We start from the raw sequence: 19,566 nt of genomic DNA on the forward strand, positions 1-19,566 counted from the left end.
TCATCTCTGAGATGTTTGTAGCATTCCCTCCATAGCCTGCTTTGGTGCAGTGGATTAATGATCCAGCTTGTCTCTGTGGAGATGCCAGTGGGTTAAGGATCCGGTGTTGCTGCAGCTGTGGTATAGGTCGCAGCTGTGGCTTCCATTCAATCCCTGGCCCAGAAACGTCCATATGCCACAGGTGGGACCAGAAAAAAGTCTCTCCCTAGCAGGAAGAAGGCCTGTCACAATAACATGGGACTAATAGCAGCTCCTCTCCACTGTTGCAGGAAATTGAAGATTTCTTCTGTCAGGCTGTCCTCATTGTTTTTGTTAGTTTAGTAATTACACGGTAACAGAGAAGCACCCTCACTCCGGTCCCATTCTGGAGGTACTGCCATGTTCATCAGTCACCTCCTTCCCCAATAATGTCAGTTAGGACGAAATGACAGAATCTTGGCTTCAGCATCAGGGGAGATGGATTTGGCCCCAAGTGAGCAATTAAGCAGGTGGTTGAGGCAGAATGTGCAATCTCTCTGCAGTGTTTCTATGTCTGTAAAATACTGATCATTGGGGCTACTCTGCTTCATCATAGTATTGGCCAGGGCCAAATTAAAAAAAAAGGCAATGACAATGACATAACCATAAAACACTATACACAAGGACCTCTGTATAGCACAGGGAGCAATATTACATACCTTGTAATAACTTATAATGGAAAAGAATCTGAAAAAATATGTGTATGTAAAATAAATACATACATAAGATTGTTTTTAAAACTATACAGGAGTTCCCGTTGTGGTGCAGTGGTTAACGAATCCAACTAGGAAACATGGGGTTTCGGGTTCAATCCCTGGCCTTGCTCAGTGGGTTAAGGATCTGGCATTGCCGTGAGCTGTGGTGTGGGTCGCAGACACGGCTCGGATCCTGCGTTGCTGTGGCTCTGGCATAGGCCAATAGCTACAGCTCCGATTAGACCCCTAGCCTGGGAACCTCCATATGCTGCGAGAACGGCCCAAGAAATTGTAAAAAGACAAACAAAACAAAACAAAACCAAAAAAAAAAAAAACCCAAAACTATACAAAGTCAGATATTAATACAATTCCTATGACAGATTTTATTTAATTAAACAATTAATTAATTATTTTGCTTTTCAGGGCCACACTTGTGGCATATGGAAGTTCCCAGGCTAGGAGTTGAATCAGAGATGCAGCTGTTGGCCTATGCCACAGCCACAGCAACGCTAGATCCGAGGCGTGTCTCACAGCTCATGATAACGCTGGATCCTCAACCCACTGAGGCCACGGATCAAACCTGCATTCTTATAGTTCATAATCTGCTAAGCCACAATGGGAACTCCCAGTTCCTATAACAGATTTTAAATACACATGTTTAAACATCTATATTGTTTGCAAATAATAACATTTAACAAGAATAATAACAATAATTTTTTGAGAAAAAATATTGTGCATTAACCTTAGCGCAACTGTAGCAAAACAGATTATGCTAAAGTAAGAAGGATTGGAACAAATTAACTATAACAGTATTTGTCCCTTTGTACAAGCCCTGCTTTCTATCTTTACAGGTTATTGTGAAGACCATGTGAGTACATGCATAAGGAAGGACCATGAATATACAATATGGTTTAAGTGCCTCGGTTACTATGTTCCTACCACAATCCTTTAGGAGCAGCCATCGCAAGCCACCTGTTTTACAGGTTGAGGAAACTGAGGTCCAGAAATTGTAAGCATTCTGCTCATAGCAGTCATTGGCAGCTCTTCCTGGAGGCAATTGTTGGTATTAAGGCAGTTACGAGTTGGGGGGAGGTGATTGTATTTTTCTTCTCTGTTGTCATTGGTGAAAAAAGGTCTCATAATTTAGGTCCGATGGAGAGTTAAGGAAGTCTCAGGAGCGGAGAAATCCAATAAATAACACGGGTCTGGGATGGCCTTGAGGCAGGTTGATCTTGTCTCACATGCATTTATGGGGTTCCTGCCCTGAGTCACATACTCCACTAGTTGCTGGTGACACAGCCAATAACACACGGTTCCTGCAATTCCAAGGCCCTTAGTACTTGTGTAAACGGATTACATTTATGCTTTCTTGCCATAGCTTCTGCTTCCTGCCTCCTCCCTCCTTTTCTTTCCTCAGTTCCCAGCCTATAAACACACTGAAGAGACAGACTTTGGCTCTTCATCCTCCTCTCCCTCACTCTCACCCTGTGCCTTCCTCTTAGTAATAATTTCTTTTACCCTTACTATGTTCCAGACATCGTGCTGCACATTTCATACAAACTATCTATCTATTGTAGTCTGAATAATATTATGGCATGTTTAATGATCTTATTTTAAAAAATTAATCTGGGATGTTAAGTAATGTATTCAAAATAGCCGGTTGTAGCCAGTAAGTTTCTGAGCTGGCTGTTAAGGCTGGGTCTTTGGACTTCAAGTAAATCACACTTAAATGATGCAATAGCTGCCTCTCTTCGGCATGCATTTATGTTTTCTGTTGACATTGATAATCACTTCAGTAGATGTTAAAAATAAAATAATAACAGCTCTGGAAGCCATGTTTGAAGAGAGTTGATGTGCTATACGTATAGATAAGAAGTATAAGTAAAGATCATATGTCTTAGAATTATCCCTTTGTATGCAGAAGTAGAAGTGGCTACTGACAAGCTATTAAGAGACTACAGAGTCACAAAAGTTGGATTTCAGTCTTGATTCTAGCATTTTTTGACACGTGCCCTTAGAAATTTAATTTGGCTAATCTTCATCTATATAACGGGATTCAAACATCCAGCAATTATAGAGATTTGAAGCATGGCCTGATTCCTAGTTTACAGTAAGTGCTCCATATTGTTGTTTTATCATCATCATTATCATTATGACCATCATTGCATATTTCATGTTTTTCGGGTACTCTCAGAGGTCTTATAGAGGATATTGTTATTCTTCATTCTTTTATACTTAATAAATGTAGAATAGATGGAACGTTGGTGAGTTATTCAACACTGTTAGAAGGGAACATCTTTTCCCTACACCTTGCTCAATTCATACGCCCTATTCCTTTCTTATGGAAGTGCTCTGTCCTGGGAGAGGTGTCAAGAGATTATGAAAAAATTAGGTAAGAATAACTGGAGGTTCTCTGTTCTTCTTTTTCCTGTTAATTTCTCCCCTAACTACACCATGAGTGACACCTGAGCATGACTTTCCTGGCTAATGTGCTGTACACGAGCCTCCGTTTCCAGGCTTTTGTTTTCAGTGCTCCAAAAGCCATGTTGATTCTCCAATTTATCAGCCCAAGCACTAAAGTTGAACTTTTGAACATCATTTGCTATTCTTTTGCTTATTTCTCAATGTGTCCAGGACTCAGGAAGAGAAGAGGGGTGGAATATATTGCAGTCACCCTCAGAGAGCCCCCAACAACCACCTTTCACTTAATTTGGCAATATTCTATTGGACAAGTCAAGTGATACCCACAATGCAAGAAGCTGGTAAGTCATGGATGAAAAGGGATTATGGTGCAAAGGCAGAATTTAGCCTTGGGAATCCCACGGTCCCAAATAACAATGTGGATGGTGTGGGTGATGTAGTCAAACAAGGGGAGAGTAAAAAGAGAACTGATATGGGCCAGAATTGGTGGGTATGTGGGCCTTGAGATGATGTCTGGAAGGATAGAAAAGATTAGGAAGTTGGAGGATTCTTGGCAGCCCTTCCAGAGAGCAAGAGAAAATTAATATTAAGAAAATAGCTGGGCCCTGGAGTTTGAGAGACTGCCCAAATTGAATGTGGACTTGGTACAGGGATAGGGTGGGGGGAATCCTCAGTTTTTCCTTTTATTCACTGAATGAGCTTGGACAAGTGAATTCCCCTGTCTGAACTTTGATTTCATCATCCTGAAAATGAGGACAATAATTTTGTCTTTGCCTGGTAGTTGTGAGAACTTAATAAGACTGGATAGAAGGCATACAGCCTATTGCCTGACACATAGTAAATGAAAACTCGAAACATTTATTTGTGACGACTGAAGATAAACTGAGGTGTGTGTGAATGAAGTGACTTGCCTGCAGTCACCTAGTGTTGTCTTTGCTTTCCATAAAACCATGTCAGAATCCTTTGGACTCTGAAAGCAAAATACCCTAATTTTTAAATGGATATAGTCATTATTCAATAGACCTGAATTTCAACCTTTAGCTTGTCGTTGCAAAAGTCTTTAAGCTCTGGTCCTTCTTCAATTATTCATTTTCGCTAAATTTTTAATAAAAGAAATGTAAATATAGAACCAACCTGACCAAATTACAGTGCTGATGTTTTGTACCAATTATTGTATGTTTGCTTTAAATATTAAAGAACAGGATTATGATGGAAGACTTTATGAAGTCAAGTCTCACTAGAGTTTTCATCTGCCTCTATTTCTTATGATAGATTCTCCATCAAAGTCCTATTTCCTGTCGGCAACTCATATTATTTTTATAGGCTTTGGAATACTACAAACATGGCCTTTGGGTAAAAACTGCCATATCCTCAGATAGCAGTTAGTACACAGAATAACTAGCAGAGTAATAAATATTCTATAGGAAATGAGGAATAATTCTTGACATGCAACCAGAACCAGATGTGTAATTTGAAGAGCACCTCTGGCCATGTCACATGGCCCACATGAGTCACCTACTTGGCAACCACTGCCGTCTGTACACAGATTACTTCCAAGTCTAGATCTCTGGCATAGAACTCTCTTTTCTCCACATCCACCTGCCCATCTCCTTGCTGGGCATCTCCTCCATGACGTTACAGGTGCTTTGGTTAACATGCTCCCAATAAACTTGGTCTTTCTCCTATCAGGATGTAAATGACATGACTATCCATCCAGTAGCCATCTAAGCCAGGCGCTCTCGGCAGTCACTCTTAGCAGCATAGTGTTATCGGTTATAGTGTCTGTGGTTAAGAACATAGACTCAAGGGAAGACTATCCATTCATGAGCTGTGGGACCTTGGGTAAGTGACTTAACCTGTCTGTGTCATATTTATCACATCCTTAGCATAAAGATAATCATTCAAACATCATAGGTTTGGTGTGATAATTAAATGAGTTAATATTTTTGAGTGCTTAGAATAGGGCTTGGCACATAGTAAATGCCATGTAAATGTTTGTTAAATACATATATCACACATAGCACTCCCTGAAATGCTATTAACTTCACACATTCCTCTCCATCTCCATGGAGGCTGCCTTTGTTCGAGTCTAACTCCTCTGGCATCATATAGTGATCTTCATTTCTCAGTGAGATCCCACCCCCAGTTCTGGGCTCCTCCAAGCTGTGCTCCCTATGGTAGCCTGAGTGATGTTTACTGAAAGCAGAGCTGATTGTATTTATCCCCATCTATAACTTTGAGAGAATCTTTACCATCTCACCCAGGCTGACTTAGCTTTAATAGTCTGGCTCCTACCAGCATCTCCTGCAGCCATTGCTTTCCACATCTCCCTGTGTCCTATGCATTACCAACTAAGATGTTTCCTTAAGCCTGTCTTTATTTGCTCTGCTCCCCACTGGTGGGGAGCCCCTCTCAGCTTTATTCACCTTCAGATCCAACTTTAGCATCTCTTTCTCTCTGAAGGTTCTCTAATTCTTCAACCAGAAAGAATACCTTCCCTTGAGTTTCCCCTGTATAGGTGATTCTTATTGCACACTGCATTTATTTGTCTGCACATCTGTCTCTCCAACCATAATGTGAACTCCTGAGAGCATGGAGCTTTACTCTGTCTGTCTGTCTCCCATTTAATTTTAATGAACATTTAAAGATTTTTACGCCAGTGCCTTCCACAAGGTCTGGCACAGGGTATATACTCAATGTGCATTTAATGAAAAAAGAAATAAACTGAACGGCATCTTATTGACCATTTAACCGAACCCCTAATTTTATAAATGAGAGAACAGATCTTGGAGAAGTGAATTACTACCTCCATCTAGGTTACTCATCTGGGCAGTGTTAGAATCTAGACTAAAAGCGACTTTCCATCACTTCCCATTACTACATCGCCTCAATTATTAAGGTCCTTTCAGATCAATTACACCATTTGGAATTCTAGTCTGAGAAAGCAAAGTGCTCCCTGACCCTGTTCTTCTCACCTGTGCCCATTAGCAGTACCTCTCTTGATCCTCTGGATTCTGACTCTGTGGACAGGAATGGTAGCTGAGTCTCCAAATCATCAGGTTCTAGGGCAGGAGTAAGTCTTGCCTACTGCCCAGGTGCTGGAAGTGACCTGCACTCTTTACCATTTTACTTTGGGTTGGGGTTGGTAACTGGGACCACTTTTTGAAATTTAAATGTAGGAATTCTTTTTCAAACAAATTATTTTATCCTTGAGAAACTGTGTGTGTGTGTGGTGGTGAGCAAGGGGTGACTGGTTACTGGAGAGAGTGGTTCAGAGGGGAGAACTGGGGATACTTGGGGTTTGCGTTCCAGTTGAAATGTCATTAGAAAAGAGTAAGGTCAGCTCTGAGTTCTGCCAAGTTTTGCCTTCGGTGCTACAGAGCGAAATGAGGTAATGTAATTTATGAGCTGTGAAGAGCTACAGAAATATGAAGCATTTTTAGAATCGTTGATTTATGGAAAAGGAAGGTCTATAGAAATGATGTGGCCCTCTCAGTTCCTCACTTCACAGAGAAGGGAAGCTACTCTCCCAAGGTCATGGCTAGAAGGTCACAGAGTTGGGCCCTGCTTTCCTCTTTGGCCCGTGGCTCACCCTTCCCCCCAAGGGCTGTCCAATCTTCCCAATCACTCTGTCACGTGATACAGGCAGGACACTTCACTCCTCTGTGCTTTTGCAAATGCTGTTCCAAATTCTGGGATACTATTTCTTTCATGGCCACCTGGACTACCTCCTCTCCTTGTGAGATTCTGGATCTCTGTCATGTCCCAGCTCTGCTTCCCAGCTCTGTAATCCCAAAGCCTGGTGACAATATAAAAAAGTCATGAAGTTTAAAGGAAGTAGTTACCTTGGGGCCATATGAACTCCAAGCTTTCATCTGCCTCTAACATTCTTGAGTCAATGGCAGAGTAGCCATCCCATCTCCAATATCATAGTTTGGGGTCCTTATCCCACAAAGTGAAGAAGATGGTTTTTTCCTGTGGACCTCCAGAGATACGGTGTTTTAATCAAGATAAGAATGACCAAGTGAAGATTTTTCGAAATGAGAGAAAAAGCCATAGGTGTGGTGTGGGTATATATATGCATGTGAGTATAGAGAGAGCAGAAAATATAGAAATAATTTTTCTTATCTTCTTCATCTTTTCCATCTAATGATACTTCTGGGAACATCCATTTAGCACACGTATATTGAGCACATTCAGTATCTCAGTTTCCAAGCTAGATGCTGGGGGTTCACATTAAAAGATGAATAAAATTTGAACGTTGTTCTCAATTTTCTCAGCTGGAAGGGACAGATGAGAAGGACAAGACAGATAGCCTTCCCACTTCTCTCACTTAACCTGAGCTGGTTTGATGGCTCAGTATGTACCTAACAAAATATATTACTTTATTCTTCACCTAAAAATGGATTTTCATGTCCACATATTTATTTAGAGTCCCTTTGAAGACTTATAGAATATGAGTCTGCCAGAGTCCCAGAAAGAAACAGATGGCATACTCAACCTGGATGATTAGAGAAGAATTGAATAAAGGATTCATTTATAAAGGTAAGGACAGGTTGTATGGAAGCCACAAGGATAATCCAATGTCCAAGGGTTGATAGAAGCTGGCTCCTTTTACCCTTATGTGCAAGGGATAAAAGGAGGGGCAGTTACTAGAATCTTGAGATCTAGAAAATAGAGGGAGAGGACCACCTGGAAGGAATTGTGGACTTCTGCCAAGGGTTTAGCAACCTGAGATAACTCACTTCTCTCTGATCTCCTACAATGCTCTTCATTACTTACCCATCTGGAAGTCAACGGGGGAGCCCTCTGATAGAGTTTAAACAGGCCACCCTCCCAGGGTACAGAGCTGGTGACAAGGTTGTTGGGGGTGGATCTGGGGGAACAAACTAAAGGTAGTTCACTCTATCAGATACGGTGAGCCTTCAGCCCTGCAGAGACACACACTCAAGGGTTCCTCTCTGATCCACTCAATCACACACACACATGCATCCTTCCATCTCTCCAGGTTTATTTATTTGCTTTTTAGGGATGCAGGTGTGACATATGGAAGTTCCCAGGCCAGGGGTCAAATCAGAGCTGTAGCTGCCAGCCTATGCCACAGCCACAGCAACGCAGGATCAGAGCAATGTCTACGACCTATACCACAGTTCATAGCAACACCAGATCCTTAACCCACTGAGCAAGGTCAGGGATCGAACATGCATCCTCATGGATACTAGTCTGGTTCATAACCGCTGAGCCACAACAGGAACTCCATTTCTCCAAGTTTATGAAACTTGCTGGTGTCAGCTGCTGCATGAAACACATCATCTACTTCACTTTTATTTCAACCTCACAATTATGTTTCAAAGTAGGTGAAGAGAGGGTACAAAAATGAGAATAAAATCTCTCTGACTCCAATGCACATGCTCCATACCGAGTTCCTGAGTAGAATGAGCACACTGGCTTCAGGCAGCATCTTCAGGAGACCATCTCCCTTCTGCTTGGACACCCTTCCAACCTCATCTCCTTGTCCAGTCATGATTCTTTACCTCCTGGTCAGTTAGGTTTTCTCTTCTAGAAAGCTTTTCTAGAATCTCCAAGCTGTGGCGTGTCCCTCCCTTGTGCTCTGTGCCCACTGGCCTCACTTCCCATGTGGCACCGATCATATTGAATGTAATCATCCTGATTGTCTTTCCTGTGAGACTGTTAGGTCTTTGAGATCAAGGATCATTTCTCTTTCATTTAATGTCTGTACAAAGCACAGTGTCTGCCATGCACTAGGGATCAGTAAATGTTTTCTTTTTCCTTTCTTTTTTTTTTTTTTTTTTTTTTTTTTTTTTTTTTTTTTTTTCCTTTTTTTTTTTTTTTTTTTGCTTTTTAGGGCTGCACCCATGGCCTATGGAAGTTCCCAGGCCAGGGGTTGAAACGGAGCTGCAGCTGCCAGCCTACACCACAGCCACAGCAACATGGGATCAGAGCCGTGTCTGCGACCTACGCCACAGCTCATGGATCCCTGACCCACTGAGTGAGGCTAGGAATTGAACCCACATCCTCATGGGTACTAGTCGGATTTGTTTCTGCTGTGCCACACTGGAATTCCAGTAAACATTTCTTAACTGAGTGATCGAAAAATAAGATCTTTGTTCATACAGGTCAGAATGGCCATCATTAATAAGTCTACAAACAAATGATGGAGAGGGTGTGGAGAAAAGGGAACCCTCCTTCACTGTCGGTGGGAATGTAAATTGGTAAAACCACTATAGAAAACAGTATGGAGGTTCCTCAGAAAACTAAATATAGAACTACCATAGGATTCAGCAATTCTACTCCTGGACCTATATCCAGACAAAACTACAATTCAAAAAAAAAAAAAAATACACCCACTCTTTTGTTCATAGCAGCACTATTCACAATAGCCAAGACATGGAAACAACCTAAATGTCCATCGAAAGATGAATGGATTAGGAAGATGTGGTATATATACACAATGGAATACTGCTCAGTTATAAAAAGAACAAAATAATGCCATTTGCAGCAACATGGATGCAACTAGAGATTCTCATACTATGTGAAGTTAAGTCAGAAAGAAAAAGACAAATACCATACAATATCACTTATATACGGAATCTAAGATATGGCACAAATGAACCTATTTACAAAACAGAAACAGACTTACAGACATAGAGAACAGACTATGATTGCCAAGGGGGATGGGGGGAAAGAGTGGTGGGATGGACTGGGAGTTTGGGGTTAGTAGAGGAAAACTATTACATTTAGAAAGGATAAGCAATGAGGTATAGCACAGGGAGCTATACCAATATCTTGGGACAGAACACAATGGAAGATAACACTAAAAAAGGGAATATGTATATATATATACACACACACACGTATATATATATATATACATACACACACACATATACACACACACACACACACACATACATATATGATTGGGTCACTTTGCTGTACAGCAGAAAATGGTATGACATTGTAAATCAACAATACTTCAATAAAATTTTGAAAAATGAGAAAAAAGGAAAAATAAGGACTATGTCTATAACTAAAAAAGATCAGGTGGAAGGGAGCTAGGAAGATAAAATACAGAATATCTTTCATTCCTCAAGGTTTCAGGAACATTCAATATTCAGGTAGGTTCTGTAACCAGATAGACCAAAGTCAAGTCATGAAAATTCCACTGTTGTCACCCCAGAGAACTCTATTTCAGTTAATGGAAGCAAATGTACCATTTAGTACTTTAAATCACAAAGCAACATAACTGACTTCTATTTGTGGCGACCTTCTGGTGCCCTCATTATTTTCTCCCTGTGGATGTCGTGCCTGATCTTGTTGATTCAGCATAAGGAGATGCATCCACAAGCCATAGGTGAGGTGCTGAGAGTTTGGAAAGTGGAGGAAGGAGGGTCTGGACCACGTGAGGTGTGGCAAAGGACACCCTTGATTCCCCCATTCTCTTCCTCACAGCTCTTAGCACGTTCACTGTAGGGCTTTACATGTCTCCCCCAAGATCATGAGCATCTTGATGGCTGGTCTCACACTGACTTCATTTCTGCGTCCTCAGTGTCTGGTGTAGCATGTTGGGAAAGGAGAGTCTCGGTGTGTATGTTATATAATGACAAATGAGGGAGTGAATGATTCAAGGAAGGACTAGGTTCTTTCTAGCCTCTATTACTGATTCAGAAATATGGCTGAAAAGAGTGAGAGTGAGTTAAACCTGTGTGAAGATGATAATTGAATTTTTTTGGTGGGGGGTGCCTAGACAAAGAACCATTTGTTCTGATGCTCTTCCCTTTCTCTCTGCAGCCCCCTGACTCCTTGAGGTTGACATCCATCACTGTAAGATATGGCACCATATAGATATCCTTCATGCATTGTCTTCACCAAGATAAGTACCATATTTGCTTGATTCAATGTGATATTCTCACTGTTTTTCACAGTGCTTGGTACATAGTTATAGCTCAACAATTATTTTTCATAAAATTAAAATCTCCCTCTTGGAGATTTTACTCCTCTTCTCATAGTCAGCCCCTCTTACCTTCCCTGCCTCCACCTCCAATGCTGAGTACATACTCTGAGTGACGTTGCCTAGGGGACTTTTAAAAGTGAAATGGGAAGGGGACTAAGCTCTCATGTCATAAAACTTTCCATTTTACAGACAAGGAAACTGAGACCTAAAAGGGAAGAAGACTTATCTAAAGTCATAAGGAGTATTAGAGCATTAGAAAATGAAGCCCTTGTCTCCTTTGTTTGCCGTCATATTATAACCCCAACTTTAGATTTTGATTCAGTGTCTTTCAACCTTTTTTTTTTTTTAGGGCCCTATGTGCTACATATGGAAGTTCCAAGGCTAATGGTTGAATTGGAGCTGCAGCTGCTAGCCGACACCATGGCTACAGCAACATGGGATCCAAGCATCTGAGACCTACGCTGCAGCTCAAGGCAATGCCGGATCCTTAACCCACTGAACAAGGCCAGGGATCAAAACCCCATCCTTATATGGATAACAGTTGGGTTCATTACCGCTGAGTCACAAAGGGAAATCCTCAACCTTTTTTTTCTTTTAAACTAGGAAACTCTTTGTTCAAAGAAAGTCTTATCTAGAAGCTCAATATGGATGAGCAGATAAAGTCAGTGCTGTTTGAGTATCAGTGGAGGACCTTATTCCCCCAAACACACATACTAATATCTCCTAGGGTGCTTGGAGTAGCAACCTAATGTAACAGGGTGCATGAATCTTAATCAGAGCATTCTGGTGAGGGGAAGGGGTCAGCAGAGATTGGGCTCTTCTCCATAGCTTTGTGGGAGTCTACATTGTTCAGTGGCAGATACAAACCAGCTATGCCTCATAGAGGGGAATCAAAAAGGAGAAGCGGAGGAAGGACAATTTGGAACAGAGATTCCAGGAGCAAAGCCCAGAGCTGCCAATGACTAAAGACAAGGTTTTTTTCTTTTTCTTTAGCTCCAATTCATTTTTTTTGGTCTTTTTTGCCTTTTCTAAGGCCGCTCCCGCGGCATATGGAGGTTCCCAGGCTAGGGGTCGAATTGGAGCTGTAGCCACCAGCCTACGCAAGAGCCACAGCAACGCGGGATCTGAGCCATGTCTGCGACCTACATCACAGCTCACAGCAATGCTGGAACCTTAACCCACTGAGCAAGGCCAGGGATTGAACCTGCAATCTCATGGTTCCTAGTCAGATTCGTTAACCACTGCGTCACAATGGGAACTCCTCCAATTCACTTTTTTAAAAAAAGAAATTTTATTGGAATATAGTTGACTTAGAACATTGTGTTAGTTTCAGGTGTATAGCAAAGTAAATCATTTATACATATATCAGTTCTTTTTCAGATTCTTTTCCTACATGGGTTATTACACAGTATTGAGTAGATTACCCTATGCTATATAAGTAGGTCCTTGTGAATTATCTATTTTATAGATAGTAGTGTGTATATGTCAGTCCCAATCCCCTAATTTATCCCTCCCACCCCACATTTCCCCTTTGGTAAATGATGAATTTGGTTTCAAAATCTATGAGTCATTTTCTATCTTGCAAATTCTTTTGTATCATTTTTTGTTAGATTCCTTGTATCAGTGATCTCGTGTGACATTTGTCTTTCTCTGTCTGACTTTCTTCATTTAGTATTATAATTTCTAGGTCCATCCATGTTGCTACAAATGGTATTATTTCATTCTTCTTTTATGGCTGAGTAATATTCCATTATATATATGTTCCACATCTTCTTTAGCCAGTCTTCTCTTGATGGACATTTAGGTTGCTTCCATGTCTTGGCTATTTTAAATAGCATTGCAATGAACATTGGGGTGCATGTATATTTTCAAATTACAGTTTCCTCTGGGTATATGCCCAGGAGTGGGATTGCTAGATCATATGGTAGTTCTATGTTTAGTTTTTTAAGTCACCTCCATACTGTTCTCTACAGTGGTTGCACCAGCTTACATTCCCACCAATGGTACCGGAGGGTTCCCTTTTCTTCACACCCTCTCCAGCATTTATTGCTTGCAGATTTTTTGGAGATGGACATTCTGACTGGTGTGAGATGATACCTCATTGCAGTTTTGATTTACATTTCTCTAATAATTAGCAATGTTGAGCATCTTCTCATTTTTTTTTCTTGCTGTCTATATATCTTCTTTGGCGAAATGTCTAGCTGTTGTGCCCATTTTTGATTGGGTTGTTTGTCTTTTTGATATTGAGCTGCACTCTGATCCATTCTTGATTTCTTCAAGATATAAATGAAGCTTCATAATGTTCATGGTGAACAAGCTATTCCTTTTCTAATATGATTAATTCAGGAAATGAAAAATGTTTAAGTGCCACTTATTTTAAAAAATTCAATGTGAAAATAACTATTGAGTCCTATAGAAAAATTATATTCTTATAACCTATATTGCCTCCTTTATTAAATAGGAGACTTTCAATGACGAACTTGAAAGCTTTTGAAGGTACTAAAATTAAATCTTGGCATACTTGAGAAATGGCAATATAGAGACAATTTCATAATATTCCATCCTGATGCTGTAATTTAGCATTCACATTTGTTCACATGCATTATCTCTATTCATTAATGAAAAATCCTACAATATTAGCTATAATTGATGGGGAGACTCAGAGAGGTATAAAGTATTTTCTTTATCATCCAAGTTTACCGCAGAGCTGGGACTCAAAATAGTTAACCCCAGTTAATGCAATGTTTACTAACTTTATTAATAAAGGAAGATATAACATCTGCAATAAGTAAGACTCCAAAATATAATGCCTAATGCTAAATTTTTTTTTTCTATCTAAGACACCACCGTGTTTGCTTATGGTTAGTGGGTCTCTTCTAAGCCGAGATTCAGAGAGCCAAGCTCCTTTCATCTGTGGGTCTCGAGTTTTAAACACATGGCCTCCTGGTTACCTGTGGGGGGTGGTGGGCTCATCTCAATTCCATTCAAATGGCATGGGAGAATTGCATGAGAACATTTCTATGAAGCAGGTCTGGAAATGATACACTACTTTCCAGTAGTTACGTCCATCACGTGACTGTTGCTGACTGCAAGTAGTGTGGGAAATAAACTCTCACTGTGTGCTGGTGAGGAAAGGGGCCTGATGATCCAACACACTGGTATTGTGAGCACCTTGGGGACTAGTGACGGGTCTTATTCATCTCCCCAAATAGCACAGTATTTTTGCATGTGAATAATGTATTGAAAAATCTTCCCACTGTTGAAATCTCCCTCTGTTTTTGTTGAGAGGGCTTTCTATTGGCAAGACAGAGAATAAGATTCTAATTCCTGTCCCTTCCTCTGATAGTATCCCCCTCTTTTCAAAGGGATACAGTGGGTTTGGCATACTGTTGAACATAACCTCGCTCCTCCCGATATAGTTGATCGGTGAAGGGGTAGGTACCATCCCAGGCTCAACCAAAGAGAATCCTTTATATGGACCTTACTCTAGGACTTTTCCAAGCTATAAACTTACTTCTCTGAAGGCAGAATCTTTGTAACATGAGGCCCAGGGGCTGTTGGTGGCCATGTTTTTCACCTTGCAGCAGAAGGAAGTCTGTGGTGATAGACAAGGAAACCAGCAGTGCAAAACCAGGGGTGTCAAGAAAAGAGATGAGACACATCCTTCTGGTCCACACCCCCAATTTTAGTTGCTGCAAGGCCCAATTACAAGCCCACATTCTTGTAGTTTGATCCAACACTTCCACCCATGTGAGATAGTGCAGTATCCTTCTGGTAAAGTCTCCCTTTGCCTGTCCTAGTGTGAGTTGGGTGCATATCTAGGCAGTCACTAGAGACACGATTATGTGGTTTAATAGCACACAGTGAGCCTGAGCGGAGTTCTCTCTTTCAGAAGTGGAGTCTTTCTCACTCCAGTAGGCTGCAATGAGCTCATTTCCCACCATGCAGGCTTTTCCAGCCTCAGTAGGGAAAGCCACGGTCCCTCCCATGGGATTCCTTTAGGAGGGTATGTGCCTGAGGATTCTAAGAAAATGTTCTGTGAGGTTGTCTTTCCCTTTCTCTGTCATCTGCCTAGTGCCACCTGAATGGACAGGTTTTCAAGTAGATTGAAGTTCTCCTCTGGAAGCTAGGTGGTCTAGTGAGGCCCCTGGTTCTGGGCTCACTCAAATCCACACCAGATGATCTGGGAGCTCCTCTCTGTCTCTGAGCTTTGTGCCTGTGGCACACATGGGCTGAGGGTGGAAAAAGTACTTATTTTTGTAGTGCCTCTCTTTTTACAAAGTGATTCCCCGACCCATTTCTCTTTTAAGCCTCTAAGGAGATAAGTGACTTCATCACACATGAGTTTGGTAGCCTAGTAACCTTTAGGATTTCAGTTTTCTCATTTGTGAAATGAGTGATTAGTGAGGATTAAATTACGTGAATGGACACAAAACACCCAGCAAAGGAAAAGGAACCTACTAAGTGTTAGTTTCTCCCTCCCATTTCACATTACCTACCTCCCACACTCAGGGCTCTGAGCAGCAGAGGGAGCTTAAGACAAGAGGGATACAGTGGTTTTGTCCACATTCCTTCAGGAACCACCACTGAGCCCCCTAACTTGCTCCCCTTGGCCCTCTTCTCCTTCCTCCCTCCAGATGCCTCTATTTCTCCTCTCCTTTCCCTTGCAGTGTCTTTGTTTTCTCCTGAGATCCCTCCCCTCTCCCCCATGTTCTCCCCTCCTCCTGCCCTCCCGCCCCAGCTGCTGGTGTGGCTGGCTGTTCTGCAGCTATTGATTTTGTTCTATAAAAGATTGCTCAATTCATTTTCTCCACTGCGGCCCAGCGCCAGACCTCAGGGTAGGCCCCATGATGACCGAGTTGATTATGTGTACGGCTTCCCCTGAAGGGCTGCAACCACATTCCCTCTCGATGGCCAGGCAGGATAAGACAGTGAAGGTGAACATGATTCATAAACTCAAAGGAGCCAAGCAGAGAGCAGTGGACCCTGACTCAGTCATCTCCGTATTTACAAGGCCGAGCACGCAGCCTGGCATGGAGTCGGTGTTGATAATGTTGGTGGAAATGAAATGAATCTCTTTTCTTAGCTTCATAGCATTCTAGGCATGCAAGGAGAGTCTCCATTGACTTCTGATTGCCTGCAGCATTGATTCACAGCCTGTGGGTGCACATAAGAATCACCCGGGGAAATTTGAAAACTCTGATGGCCAAGTCCAATTAACTCGGAAATGCAGGCAGTGTGGCCTGAGAATTGGCACCTTCTGAGAGCTGGACAGGTGACTCTGATATGCACTTGTGGGCTTACAGGATAAGACTGGGTTCCTTAGCCTGGAACTCAGGGTCTCCATGTCTCTGCTCCTGCCCTGTTTCCAGCCTCACCTCCTTCCACTCTATTCTACACACTCAATGTCCTAGCTACTTGACACTCTAGCTCTTCCCCTTGGATGTCACTGTGCCTTTGCCCTGCTGTTTCCCCTGCCAGGACACCCCTCCCAGGACTTCCCTTCCCTATCATGTCTTCTTGGCAAGTTCCCATTCAGACTCATATCAAAACTACCTCCTCTGAGGAAAGGTTTCCAGCTGTTTCAAGACTCCTGGGGCTCCAGATTTTCATTGTGCATCATGTGTTCTTTTGTGATTGGGTTTTGCCTGATACCACCAATGTGTGTTCTGATGCCCTGGAGTTCCTTTCACACTAGACCATCCAGTCTGATAGTCCAGGCGGGTTTTTCACTTGGCCTTGTACTCTAGCTTTGTCCTTGGAAATGGCTCTTTGGGGTCTTACTTGGCTCTAAGCTTTGAGGTCCACTAGCTGGCCCTCCCCAGTATCCTTTCTCTCCTTCAGAACCCCTGCCTGGATGCAAAGCTGGGACCCATGTATGTCTCTGGGAGAGGCATTTTGGTACAAATTGTGCTGAGTAACAATGGCCTAAATTTATTGAGTGTTTACCACATTCTATGTTAAAGTCCTTCACTACATTATTTCGCATAACCTTTTATAGGTGAATCACTGGGACTCAAAGACCTTAAATAAATTGGTCCAAAGCAAATAGGCAGCAAGGGCAAAGCTGGATTTCCCTGGACTAAGTCTCCCAAGTCCACATCTTTTGTGCTTGTGTGATACTTTAATGCTTCTTCTCTGTGTGTTTGACTTTTAACTCTGCTGTTATGTTTCAGAGCAGAATTAAATTTATTGGTTGATGTGTCTTGCCTATCCCACTAAACTGTGACTATCTCAAGGTCAGGGATTGAGGTGTTCAAGAGTCTATATTCCTAGCACTTAGCAAATTGCCTGGCATGGAACAGAGGCCCAGAAAATGCTTGTGGCCTGAATAAATAAATGGCCACTATAGCCTGAAGGGAGACTGGTAGAAAAAAGGAAATAGAACAATCTACACTACAGTCGGACCAAAAAGCCCCTTCTCCTCTGGCCCTGCTTAGTGAGATCTCTGCTAGCAGGGAAGGCAGATGGGTGGAGGAGTGGGGGCAGCAGGCCCCAGGGCGCCTTTCCCTAGTTCCCTTGAAATCCGGCGTCTGTCCTGTCCTGTCACCCAGCAGCCAGAGAACATTTGTTCCCCAAAGGGCCGGCGCTGTGCCAGCAGCAGGTGGCGGCCCGTCCACTGGGAGGGAGGGAGGCAGCAGGCAGAAGCACTGATGTGTGCCGGAGACAAGATGCTGCAGATCTGCCGTGGCCCGCCAGTGACAGCAGCTGGGATGGGGGTACAAGTTACCACTCTGTAACCATTAAAAACCAGTGGCTGTCTCTTTCATAATAATAAATTAAAATATCACTCCATATCATGCTGGTTTCAGAGAGCAAAAAGAAAAATAAAACTCAAAAGACAAAAAAAAAAAAAAAAAAAAAAAAGAGAAAACAACAAAAAGAAAATACCAAGTAGTGCTGGACCATCTGTTATCAGTTGGGTTGTCTATAAAATGGATAGGTTTCTTGGTAATTACAGAAAAGCTTTATGGCCGCTTTTCAAGATGCAATTTTTCATTTCCTTACAGAAAAAAGAAATAACAACCTACCATCGACCAACATATACATTTGGAAATAAGATAAGGACAGTAGTGGCAAAGTATTCCTCTCTGTTTCTTTGGTTGCTGGAAAAGCTTAGGTGTCACTACTAAACCAAGTCATCAGTATCCTTCTTCAAAACCACCTGAAAACACACAGTTTTATGTACACAGGACCTGAGTGGAAGCCTGTGCCATTGACCCTCATGGACCCATGTGCTTTGGCCTTCTGCAGGCTACTTGTAATTTAATAACCTGGAAGTGAAGTAACCTGGGGCAGCCCTCACATCTGTAATGGGCAGCCCAGTGTCCACCTGAAGATTTAAAGAGATTCATGTCACAGTTCCTTATGATTCCTTTGCTGTGAATTTTGGTTTCACGATCAACCAGCTCACACTTTGCCTCTTGAGGCTGCCCTTCTGCCTCTACCGCTCTGTCTTATTTGTTGATGGGAGTTTTCTCCTTCATTTCTCCAAAGTATCACTGATGGGAGGGAAGGCAGTTATATGCAAAAGACTTTTGCTAAAAATGTAGGGATGACCACAGGGATTAGAGAACAGAGCAGGAGCTAAACTAAAATGCAAACTAGATTCCTAGATGTCCCTCAAACTGCCAGCCCTCCTACCTGCAGGGAAAGCCTCACTTGCTGTGTTTATGTTTACGGATCTATGCTTGTAGATGTGTCTCATTAGACCACAGCTACAAAATTCCTCTTACTCCATGTGCAGAGCAAGTCATCTCTCTCTTTTTTTTTTAAACAAATTCTTACCCAACCAGAACAGCATAGGAGAGACCTGTTGTGTACAGACCTATGTGTGTGTGGGTGTGTTTAAAAGGTAAACAGTCTCTGAATTTTATTCTCTATGAAATAGGAATCTAGCTTTTGTCATAGTAAGAGAGGGAATCTGACTGGATAATTTTGAAAGCAAATTCATCCTATAAAATATTGCTACTGGAGTTCCCGTCGTGGCACAGTGGTTAACGAATCCGACTAAGAACCATGCGGTTGCGGGTTTGATCCTTGCTCAGTGGGTTGGTGATCCGGCGTTGCTGTGGGCTGTGGTGTGGGTTGCAGACACGGCTCGGATCCTGCGTTGCTGTGGCTGTGGCGTAGACCCGCAGCTACAGCTCCGATTAGACCCCTAGCCTGGGAACCTCCATGTGCCGTGGGAGCGGCCCAAGAAATGGCAAAAAGACAAAAAGACCAAAAAAAAAAAAAAAGCTACTAATCTTACTATTAAAACTACCATGACTCTAAACAGAAAAAAGTTGGAAAGTTTTATGCCACTTTGTCTTAGTGGCCCTGAACTTATGTTCTGAGCTTTGATCCAAGCAGGCTAAGGAGAGTGGCAGGGTGACAGTGCAACTGTCAGCAGAAACATCACACACAATGTGCTTTGAGTGATTTCCTTAAGTGGAGGCTGTGAGGGTGGCAGAT

General features: G+C 42.2%; 1 long non-coding RNA gene across 9 annotated transcripts in view; it reads left to right on the top strand.

The window, feature by feature from the left end:
• The window catches only part of LOC110261419, a 137,352-nt gene extending 125,795 nt beyond the window's left edge, over window positions 1-11,557 (top strand). For 8 of the 9 annotated variants that reach the window (XR_002345475.1, XR_002345471.1, XR_002345472.1 and 5 more), the window contains 4 exons: window positions 1,565-1,722; window positions 3,348-3,475; window positions 7,567-7,679; window positions 10,947-11,557. This is a non-coding gene — a long non-coding RNA (uncharacterized LOC110261419). The remainder of the gene's footprint in view (window positions 1-1,564; window positions 1,723-3,347; window positions 3,476-7,566; window positions 7,680-10,946) is intronic. The other variant, XR_002345470.1, reaches the window with a different exon arrangement.

This window comes from Sus scrofa, chromosome 6 (assembly GCF_000003025.6).
Source record: "Sus scrofa isolate TJ Tabasco breed Duroc chromosome 6, Sscrofa11.1, whole genome shotgun sequence".
NCBI lineage: Eukaryota > Metazoa > Chordata > Mammalia > Artiodactyla > Suidae > Sus > Sus scrofa.